The sequence below is a fragment of the Miscanthus floridulus genome, chromosome 7, assembly GCF_019320115.1.
Source record: "Miscanthus floridulus cultivar M001 chromosome 7, ASM1932011v1, whole genome shotgun sequence".
NCBI lineage: Eukaryota > Viridiplantae > Streptophyta > Magnoliopsida > Poales > Poaceae > Miscanthus > Miscanthus floridulus.
In genome coordinates, this window is record NC_089586.1 from 58,796,382 (window position 1) to 58,807,653 (window position 11,272).

The window sequence follows — 11,272 nt, forward strand, 5'->3', positions numbered from 1 at the left end:
TGGTCTACAATCTGCAAATGCATGTTTGTGTACAACAAAGTATCTCCATTAATTTGATCAGAAATTACCTTAGGCATAATGTTGACACTTGCTCTAAAGTCACAGATAGCTTCTTGGAAAATGTGAGGTCCAATGGCGATGGGCATGATAGGTCTCCTTGGATCGCTCTTCTTTTTCGGCAAGGTATAATCTATCCACCTTCCCATCGATGGTTGTATATAGTAATATGTTGCATTGTGAATATCGACAAGATTTGCAGTTTCTAGATCTTTTGGTTGCCCCTAGAATCTTACCTTTGTCGGTCAGAGGAACAATAGCAGCTAGCTGAGCTATTTGCGATTCTATCATTTTATTAAAGCTATGTTGGTTCTTAATGGCAGAGGAGAGGTTATCCATTCTATTATTTATATTTTCTAAAACTCTATCATTGGAAGCTAGTTTTCTAGATAAACCCTCTATAACTTTAGCTTGGCCTAGAAATCAATTCTCTTAAGGGTGATTGATTGAAATTATTGAAATTATTACCTTGATAGTTTGGCCTTTGTTGCTGATTCCATCCTTGATTCTATTGAGGATGATAGTAGTTGTTGTTGACTGAAGTTCACATCCTCATGAATTTTAGGGTAGCTGTTCTCTGAATGCCCAGTGTTTCCACACTCTTCGCACGTCATGCGGGAATCATGAATATGCATGACTTCTTGCTTCTCATTATCTCGATCTTTGAGCTTCTTCATCAGTAGGTCCATGTTAGCAGACAACATATCTACCTCCTTGAGTTAATGCATACCTCCACCTCTCTTGCGGGTCTGAAGACGTTCTTCATTCCAACCTTGATTTGAGGCCATCTTCTCCACAAGAGTTGTTGCAGCTGGTATGGTGAGTGATAGGAATGCACCTCCAGCAGCAGCATCCATAGTCTCATGAGTACTAGTTGGTCAACCCATGGTAGAAAGTCTGCATGAGTAGCCAATTCTCTATCCCATGATGAGGACATTCTGCTATGTAATCTTAAAAGCATTCCCATGCCTCAGGGATAGATTCATCATGTTGCTTGTTGAAAGCTTGAGATTCTCCCACGCAGGACATTGGTCTTGTCTATGGGAAAGAACTTTGCTAGGAAGGTAGTGGAGCAGTTATCCCATCTAGTATTTCTATCTTTGTTGACCTAGAACCATTGCTTTGCCTTCCCCAAGAGTGAGAATGGGAAGAGGCAAAGTAATATGGCATCTTAGGGTCACTCCTTTGTTGGTGAAAGTGCTATAGATCTCCAGGAAGTGTTGGAGATGTGCACTCGCATCTTCATGTGCCTTTCCACAAAACTAGCTTGCTTGTACCATGTTGATGAGGGCTAGCTTGAGCTCGAATCCATTGTCTCCAACATTGACTATTGGTTCGGTTCGGATGTTGGCTGTAGTCAGAGCAGAGAATTCATGGAGAGTCTTGTTAGCCATGGCTTCAAATTTTGGTGTTAAGCATCGCCTTATCTGGTTGTCTTTCGATTCTAAAGCTGAGACTTTCTTGAGTTTAGCTCTAGTCCTTATGATTAATGCTTCTAGATCTTCAACATAGTTTGTTGGAAGGTCAAAACCAGCCATACATTACCCTGCATAAGATACACAAGTAGACAAAACAAGGGTAAGCCTGTTTGAGCAGAGATCAATGGTTATCTCGATCACATCAATAAGTATAAGTTTATCAATACTTCCTTTGCCTAGCTACCTTCCTTGGCAACAGCGCTAGAAATGTTTGTTCGTATTTATTAACTTGTCACTTGTTTAGTAGTCACCTAATATATGTCTTCATCTCTTAACATTACTTTACTAGGTTGTCATTCCTAGTGATGATACCAAAGATGCTTGTTGGCAATACCTAGTATTACTACTAGAGTTGTTCTTTATTAATTTATGTGACTAGGAAGAATATATGGATATATATGAATGAAAGCAATCTACAAGCGCGCAGATAATATACCATTGTAGCACTTCACCTGGGAGTATTCCAGGTATCATTATTTATATTTTTACCACAGGAAAGGTCTGACAGGGACACGTATTGATAACTTATACTATTGATGGAGAAGTAAACTATAACCAATATTCTACTCACAACAGGGGTAAGTCAAGAGGTAAATGTATATATGAATGGTGCAAAATAACTAATCATTGATCACTCAGAGTACTCCTTTCTATGGCACTAGCATGGTTAAGTAGAATATTAGAGGAATAATTCCTAAGTCATTCTTAATTACAAGTCAAAGCATACACTGATTAGTGCAATTACACCTAGTAATCATGGCTAAGATTAACTTCATATCTACACATAAGGGATATTATTAAGGAAGATTAAGAACAGAGCTTGTCTTCCTTTGTAACTAGATCCTACTTGTCCTATATTTGGGGAGTAGACTACAAAAGACTCAATGGGAGTGTCACATCCACGATCTACCACATGACCCCAAATATAGGGTGTATCCACAGGTTAACAATGTATAAGCACCACGCTTACACAATGTCAACCACTCACCCCTTGTACACCAGAGCGAGGGCTATACGAACCTATGCATGAATATGTTGATAATCCAACTATACTAAGCATATAATCAAAGTAGACGATGAACATGATAATTAGGAATATAAACGATATGAATGATATTGTCATAGCAATTGTAGCAAGCATATAAAAGTAATGAGAGATACAAAAGAGAGGGGTACAAAGATTATACCAAACCACGCTCTTTACACGATCAGGAATCCAAGCGAAGACTGCTTGCCTCCCTCAAGACCTAGCCTAACTAGCTATGCCCTAGAATATGGTGGAGCTCTGAGGATGATTAGGGTTTCTATCTTCTCAAATAACTTCAATGCCTAAGGGAGGGGGGAGGGGCTGGTATATATAGGCCAGAGCGTCAATCCTGAGCCCTCGGATCAAACCGACTTGAATAAATGGCGTAGATGCAATATAGGAGGCGGTGATCAATGGTGTGGAGTCCTTTTAGTGTGGAGTCCTCTCAAGTCTTTTAGAACCTTCTAGGGTTGTTTTCACTGTGGATAAGCACGATTAAATCTAACATCTTGGTCCACCTTGATGGTTTTCTAGATAAACCCTGCAGAAAATATAGATTCACCAAAACTCGTTGAATTTGTTAGTTTAAACCCCTAGACCTTCATTGTTTATTATATTTATGCCCTTACACAAGTTATATTGACAGTTTATAATGGTTGTTAACTATCATCAACACCTAACATATGGGTATGTTAAGCCTCGGGATCAATGGTTCTTGACCGAAGGGACCCCCCGACCGTCCCCTCTAGGACTACCCATGTAATGACCCGAATTCACTATGCCCTAGACAGTCATGTATGGCTATCTAGGAAGTCACCTTCCGAGTCACCCGAAGCCTATTTAACAAATTACGCCAGCCAGACAAGACACAGAAGCGCCCAATGTGAGCCCGGATAGCCATGGTCAAGCTTATAACCAGGGTAATGAAGGAAAGGACCTGAACAAATTAAGAGTTCATTCTATTGATATCATCAATAGCAATTCAACCCCAGGGACTACCTAGGAGCAAAGCATTGGCCACCAATGACCAACCACCTAATGGCTTAGTCAATTTGGTAGAAGTAGAGACTACCGGAAAGTTCGCTAGCTTACCGAACCGTCCGATAGAGCACAGAGCAGCAACAAAAATGAGAAATGGGTTGTTTGCCACTTGAGTGAGTGGGACCCACATTTCAGCACAAAATAGGAATGGATATCTCTCAGCTGAGACCTCACTCTCTCTCTCTCCAACTCACTCAAGAACAAGCAAGAACCCTAGAAGCTAGAGAGGGGAAAGATTGGAGAAAGGATTGGAGAAGATGAAGGAGAGGAAGGGGCAAAGCATCAGCAGCAGCTCATGGACACCCTTCACCCCCAACCCCTTCATGGTAAGCTTGAGAAGAATCATCTCCATTTCTTGGGTAATCCTTTGATCCATCTCTTTGGTATGATGCAAGAGAAAGTCCACATGGAGCCAATCCAAGTTTGGAAGAGGAATGTGTGAGTGAAGAAAGCTTGGATCCTCAACCTTTTGGCTATGGAAGCTCTCAGATCTCAGAGCCAAAGTTCTACCCCAATCTCATGGTTTATCCTCGAGTTCTTGTATCTCTAAGTTTTATCCTAAAACCCTAGCCACACTTAGTAAAACTAGCTTGCAACCCTAGCCTTAGTGAGCCTAGTGAACTACCTAAGCTAAGCTAGGAACATCATGCACATGTATAGATCACAGCTGAGCACATCTAGACTTGAATCCCAAGACCATCCAATAGCATAGGTTCTGTCGCTCGACTGATGGAATGTCCATCACTAGGATAGAGTATCCGCTAATCCTGAGTCTAGCCACTAGCAGTCTAATCTCCATTCTGAGCGACATAGCAGAGTGTTCGTCACCCGCAAAGCAGTGTTCGATGAATTATAAAGAATAGCAACCCAAGAGAACCTAGTTCCCACCAGAGTGTCCATCAACTGACTGGACTATCCGATGTGAATAGAGAACCCTAGATATGCCTAAGTCCCAAACCTATCGAAGTGTCTGTGTTTCCCATGAAGTATCCGATAGCTTGAGCAGAGCCAACCAAGAGACAACCCATCTTAGCACCTAGCACAGTGGAGTGTTCGTCAGCTAGGATGGAGTGTCCGACAACATACAAAGAGTGTGAGACGATTTAGCCATCTTATCCAAGGAGATAACAGCACTGGGTTAAGCACAGCTTCCACAAGGGCAATAGTAGAGCCATAGGTAGAAGCCTCTATCCCAAGCTCTAAGTTGAGATATGTTCCTAAGTCCTCCTTGGATGACCTCAGTCCCGATCCTTGTTCTCTTTTAGGAGTCGAGTAGCGTAAGGAACGTGTGAGAGTTGTCGTCTACAACTTTGACTTTGTTCGAGCAACAAAACCCAGGCAGGCACCCCACTATTATAAACCCTACTTGGGATACTTATCAAGTTGCATTATGAGTCATGCATCACATGTAGTCTTGGATAATGATCACACTTATACTACACCTAGAGTAGCTTAATAATCTGTAGAAGCCTCTCATCTAAACAATGGGAATGGGAACACTTACTACTTATTGCTTAGTTGCTTGGGCAACGGTAGAAGTCGAGCATGAGAAGGGAACTCATACTCGCGCATGTAGGATGCTACACCTAGATAATTAACCACTAAAACCAATGAGGGTACAACTTGACTTACCAAACTAATCTGGCTAAGGACTAATATTCTTAATACAGTAATCTTGATGATAACTTAGATATCTTTCTCATGTGAGGGGTAGGTCACCATGAGTGTGGGATCTCAGATGACATAGCTCATAGAGCAGTAAGGACCATGTATTGGGATATGTAAGTCTGAGTAACCACCCGTACAGACCACTTGTCGTGGATGGGGTCGACAAGCCAAGTAACTAATTGTGACCTATTTATCCATGAAACTAGCAAGGGGGTTGGCGTCGGTCGAGAATGTCTAGGACATTGATCGAGCAACCGCCCGAACCTTTCATCAGACACTTAGGCCAGATAAGGGAAAGGTTGGGAGATGTGAGGCAACCCTTATCTCATGCATGGGGTATGGAGGTTAGTCTTGTTCTTCCATGTGGGTAGAGTTGTACACCTCTATAGAGTCTTCAAAGCCTGAAGCCCTTCGAGACAGAACTATTCGATTGTTCTTTCTTTCTATACCCATGGTAGCATGAACAATAGACTATGAGCACTTTGTAATAATGATGAATACCTTTACTTCTATGTAGAGCATAGCATGTCATAATCTTAATGAACATCATTGCCTTCCAGCACTCATACAAATACCTAATAACTCCCTTATGCATCCACCAAATACTATGTGTTGGAATTAAGTCCTGCGAGTACGTAATGTACTCACGGTGCTGCCATTAAGTTGTTTTGTAGTTGTTGGTTGCCCTGTGGATGTGAAGTAGCGTTCTATTCACCATTGCATAGTAGACCTTGGATTGGGCGGATCCAATATGGGCTACAAGTTAACTATGATAAGAATCCAAGTGAGTTATTGAAGGGTCAAGCCTAGAAGGGATAATAATAATTATATACACATGTGAATCATGTAATTTATTGTAAGCATAATAACCTTGTTATTTGGGCACTGATGTTGGAAGTTACACATGTTGGTTTGCCACATGGGGTGTTTCGTGTCACTCGACCATTAAAAAATCCTAAAGCTGCTGTGGTGTGCCCCGATCGCGGTAGCCTAGGGGCTCGGGGGCTATACCCATCGGGTACCCTCACGTGCACCCTCTGACGAAGAAACCTGACCGAGCCTAGGCATGGCGTAGCCCCCGCTCAGGGCTTAGGGGCTTACTCATGCCTTAGTCTCCCAATCGATGACACATTCGAGCTTGGGCCTTGGCTCTTGCTCGGCTTGTGACACCAGCCAAGGCCCAGGCGCAAGAAGATAAGCCCTAAGCCATCGGGGCTCGGGGGCTCCTAGATGCCATGCTCAGGGCATGGCCTTGCCGGCCACTTCAGCGATAGGGTCATGCACGGGGCGTGACACAAGAAGACAAGCTTCCCATGGCCTCCAAGGGCTAGGGCGGCTCCCGGGCCTGCACGTTAGCCACTAGAGCCGAACCTCCTTCACCACTAAGAAGACAACAGAAGGTCCACCTAGGAGAGGCCAGTCCAAGCCAACATAGCCTGACACATAGAGTGTCAGAATAGAGCAGCCGGACAACGCCCAAGGCTTCTTCGGCTCCATGACACCAGCACTAGTCCATAGAGCACTGGCTACAAGACCCACATAGACTCTGGTGCATGTAGACCATAGACTCATCTCCCCAAACCACCATGTACTCAACCTATCTCATTATATAAGGGATAAGGTTAGACCTAGGGGGAGGAGGAGAACAAAATCCAAGACAAATCATTCCATTCCATCTGCTCCTACTCAGCACAGAGAGTAGGGCAACCTAGAGAGGAGCACCGAGAGCTCCTTCACCTGCATCCCGTCGTCTTCCTTCTCTCCTGATGAGGGGAAGACTTCACCGATGGTGAGGCAACCTTAGGATTAGCATTGAGCTAACCCCCTATCAAATCTCTCTCTACACTATGTTGTAACCCCTCGATTTTGGGTGCTTTTGTGTATAAGGATCATCAGCTGCTAGACGTAGGGCATTGATTGGCCCAAACCAGGATAAACCATTGCTTCCTCTTTGTGATTCTTGTGTTCTTGAGTCCACCTGAGCCAACGGAGACCCAAACTCTGACACCGACTTGAACAACTATGCTTGCTGCAATTGTGACCCCGTGACAGCTGGCGTGCCTGGTAGGGGGATAGCGTCAAGTGTGATTCAGGCTCTATAGTGGCTAGAGCCACCCGCCTCATCAGCCGGAGCAAGCGGTGCTGCCCTAAATGGTGATGTTCGCTTCCCCGATGAGTTCTTCATCACAGCAGGTCCCTTTGATTTGGGTCAGGTCCTCAACTTTGGGAGCCTGGCCTACATCGTCGACTACTATGGCAAGCTTCATCTACCTGACGTGGTTGCATCAACAGGCGATAGGCCACCGGCGCCTCTCCCTCTTTCGAGACTCCTAGGAGCGTGTCTTGTTCCCTTGGCTTGGGGGACCTGGCACGGCCTGGGATTGCCCCTCGCCACGCCAAGCCAAAAACTAGCCCGGCAAGTTGGCCGGCGGGCCACCCTCAGACCATCGCTAGGGGCGCAACATCATGGTTGGCATGCCCCTTGATGAGGGGGAACTACAAGGAAGGGATCTCATCTAGCTGAAGTGTCAACATGCAGACTCCACGAATAGCTAAGTTCCCTGACCGCTAAGCTTTTTACCATGTGTTCCATACCTCTCGAATCGTCACTGAGAGAGAAGACACGATCGCCCCTCTCAAATCAACCCACTTTTAGGCCATGAACCTCCTCACCCCAATCTCATGGTCGAGGAGCAGAACCGCCCTATTTCTTCCTCTCATGACCACCAGACGGGATAAGCTAACGCCCTAATGCCACATAGGCACTACCTAGGTGTCGACACAGAATTTCATCCTGTGCTGAGGACACACGCAGCAAGCCAGAAGGGTCTGCTCGATGGAGCAGATCCGCCTAGCTTTAGCATAGGGGTGGTTGATCTTGCACAATCCTCCCGAGGTGTGCTAGTCAATTTAACCCTACAATTGACAATGAGAGAAAGTTCATCAGTAATTAAGGGCATAACTTACCGGTATTGCCAGACAGTTCCGAAAGTACGGCTATGAGAGCCGATATGGAAGGAAATTGGCTAAATAGCCAATCCCAGTATATTCATGAGAATAAGTCAGTTAGAGCTCATGGAGTCATGTGAAGGAGAATCGGTTATCATTCAGAATAAATATCATTTAAGCAAACATTAATCAATGGCAATAAGATATCGAAGATGATTGGTTTATACTGAGCCAATGATTACAAGTAAATGAACTCCTGTTTATGTAAAGAAACAATTCAACACCACTCAACCATCTAATAAAGATAAATCTAATGAACATGTTAGATCTCATCTATCACCATGACCAGTGGGGCATGAGGCAGAATCATGCAGGCTGTAGAAACAACAATAGACTCGACGACCCTAACTCATTACTAATATCAGTGGGGCATGCGGTAGAATCATGCAGGCCGTAATACAATAACAAGATCATGGGGCTAACACATCTTTCAACTTATCTCTACTTCAACGATCTCGTGATGTGAACTATTCGTGAAAGCATTCGATATCGGCTAAACAGCCGATTCAGGCATAGTGCACAGTTAAGGTCATGCCTTCTCAGGAACGGATCTACCAACTAACAATCCCCACTCCACGGTGCCAACAGTGGGGTGAGAGGCAGAATCCCATAGGCCATGATGACGAGCCATGGAACGGTTCTCGCTAACTAATAGATCTACTCAAGATCGAATATGCCTTAACCGCACGCTATGCACGATTAAGATTGATATAAAACAACCAATAAAAACATAACTCGTCGTTTAAGATGTAGATTAGATCAGTTTAAGATTAGCAAACGATGGGTTAAATAAGATATAAGGCCAATCCAGATCAATCTCAATTGGGCAGAGTGATATTGTTGTAATTAGATAAACAATGAAAGCAATAAGCAATATCGGTAACTTAATGAATCTACCAAAGACTGCCATTCAAAGGTAGAGCCGATAACTTGACCTCAATCTAACTCAAGCAGTGAGGTGTGAGGCAGAATCACACAGGCCATACTTGAATTAGGTAAGAGTCGATAACTAGCTTATACCAGAGCCACAGTGGGGGTCGACTGGATCGATGCAGCCATACGAATAGAGGTATAAACCATGACAGTACTTACAACAAGCAGTGGAGGTCGATCGGATCGATGTAGCCGTACTTGCTGAAGAACTCACCGAGATCTACTCTACTCCTACTCCTAAGGGGTGGCTGGAGCCAAAAAAAGTAATTGACTTGTATTTGATTGATTGGTTGTTTCTTACAATAGATGGGGTTTGGTATTTATACCCGGAGCCTAAACATGAATCCTATTTGTGCACGATTTGTTACAGACTTTGGCATAAAAAATGAAAATATTCCTAATTTAAGATAACTTGGACTCTAATCTTTCCCTTTTTGTAGAGTCCAACATGTTTTCATCCTGGCGTTGATCACAGCCATGTCGTTATCTATTGGCGCTGTCCAAAGAAAGCCAATTCCTAGATTTTGCGTCTAAATCAGCTGTTTCTAATCCGCCCACAACTGATCCCTTGATGATACGATCCTAGGAGCTTCTGGGTCTCTGTGACTCTCCTTCCAAATTTTGGTGTAAACACATGCCCCCCAATTTTGGGACAAAAGAAATTTTGTTCCAAAATTACCATGTCCGCGCTCCCGATAGGCCCGTAGTCACGGGTAAGGAATTTTGGGGTCTACTATTCATCATCGTCCATATCAAATCATGGGCCCATACTTCAAAACTTTTTCAGTGCATTATTGCTCCATGGGCGTTTGGACTCATTCTTCCAAGCCGGCTATAAAATGGCTATCCGACCCTGGTGGGAGCAAATTCAACAATTCAGCCATGTTTTGCTTTTATCTGCTTCCTCGGGTGTCTCCTATTCTGCTGGATCCTCCATGGTTTATCCCTTTGCTATGCAGATCTTGAGTGGTTAGAAGAATTCTTGTGCATGGGGTAATTGTGTCACTTATTCTAGAGTTTCGTTGAGCAAGAAGACTAGCCATCGTGGTTAGAAGAATTCTTGTGATATCACCTAGGTCTTCTCTCCATGCTCACAAAGCTGTTTTAGTGTTTTGTGAAGGCTAGAATATGTGGACATCTTCCGCTTGTTTGTTCCATCAAATGCCTACTGGGAAAGCCACAAGCTTCTTTCCAGCAGTTTTCTAGTCACCAAGGAATTAGCTGGGTATCTGTTAGGCAGGCGGCTCTTCCCTTTCTCTTGCACAATCTTATTCAACGGGCCAATGTGACTTGGTTCACAATGACCCTCGGCCTTATGGGGATCCGGACTCCCTTCAATTCGAAGAGGCCTTGGTGGGCAGATCTCTAGTCAATGTAGATTCTTTATATCTGTCCCACGATGCTTCGTAGTTTGGGGAAACGATAAGTTCAAATTTGTTACCCTTCCGTTATCCATCTCCTGAACTTCTAGAGTGTCGTTCCGCTCCCATTTCTGATTCCAAACTCACACCCCTGGCAAAATCTATCTTCTAACCTTCCTAGGCTATATAAACGGGCCTCGACGGTTGATCTAAGGATAACTCACTTTACCCCAAAACTTCTGCACCCCTAGCATAGTTCCTGCTCTTCCGTAGGTCAGAGATCATGGAGAACAGCAAGAGGTCCCCTAAGAAGGCCTTCATTGGATCTGCATCATCGTGTTAGTGCCTTTGTTGTTAGGAAGGTGTATCCCATGATGCCTCTGCTACCTTGGGGAATAGGGCTGACTCCGCCTGACCCTCAGGGCCTTCCTCATCAACGGCTTGCCGCCAGCCCTCTTGCCATCAGATGAGGTGGATTGATAATGATGATCTACTTGCCTCCATTGATCGACATGGCTAGAGTCTTGCTGAGTGTCTATCCCTCGTAGAATTGGCCCTAGCCATGGTCTGATGCCGGTCACCTCCTGCGGTCGATTTGGTGGAGGATAGGTTGGCCAAGGCTGAGGCCAAAATTGCAGGTGAGATACCTGTCGTAACCTCTGCTTCTTTTCAGTTTTGTCTCCGAGACTCTGATAACC

General features: G+C 44.3%; 1 non-coding gene across 1 annotated transcript; it reads left to right on the forward strand.

The window, feature by feature from the left end:
- Positions 1 to 976: 976 nt before the first annotated feature.
- LOC136468139 (small nucleolar RNA R71) lies at positions 977 to 1,084 on the forward strand. The gene has a single exon (XR_010761680.1). It is a non-coding gene; the product is annotated as a small nucleolar RNA R71 (small nucleolar RNA).
- Positions 1,085 to 11,272: the final 10,188 nt, after the last annotated feature.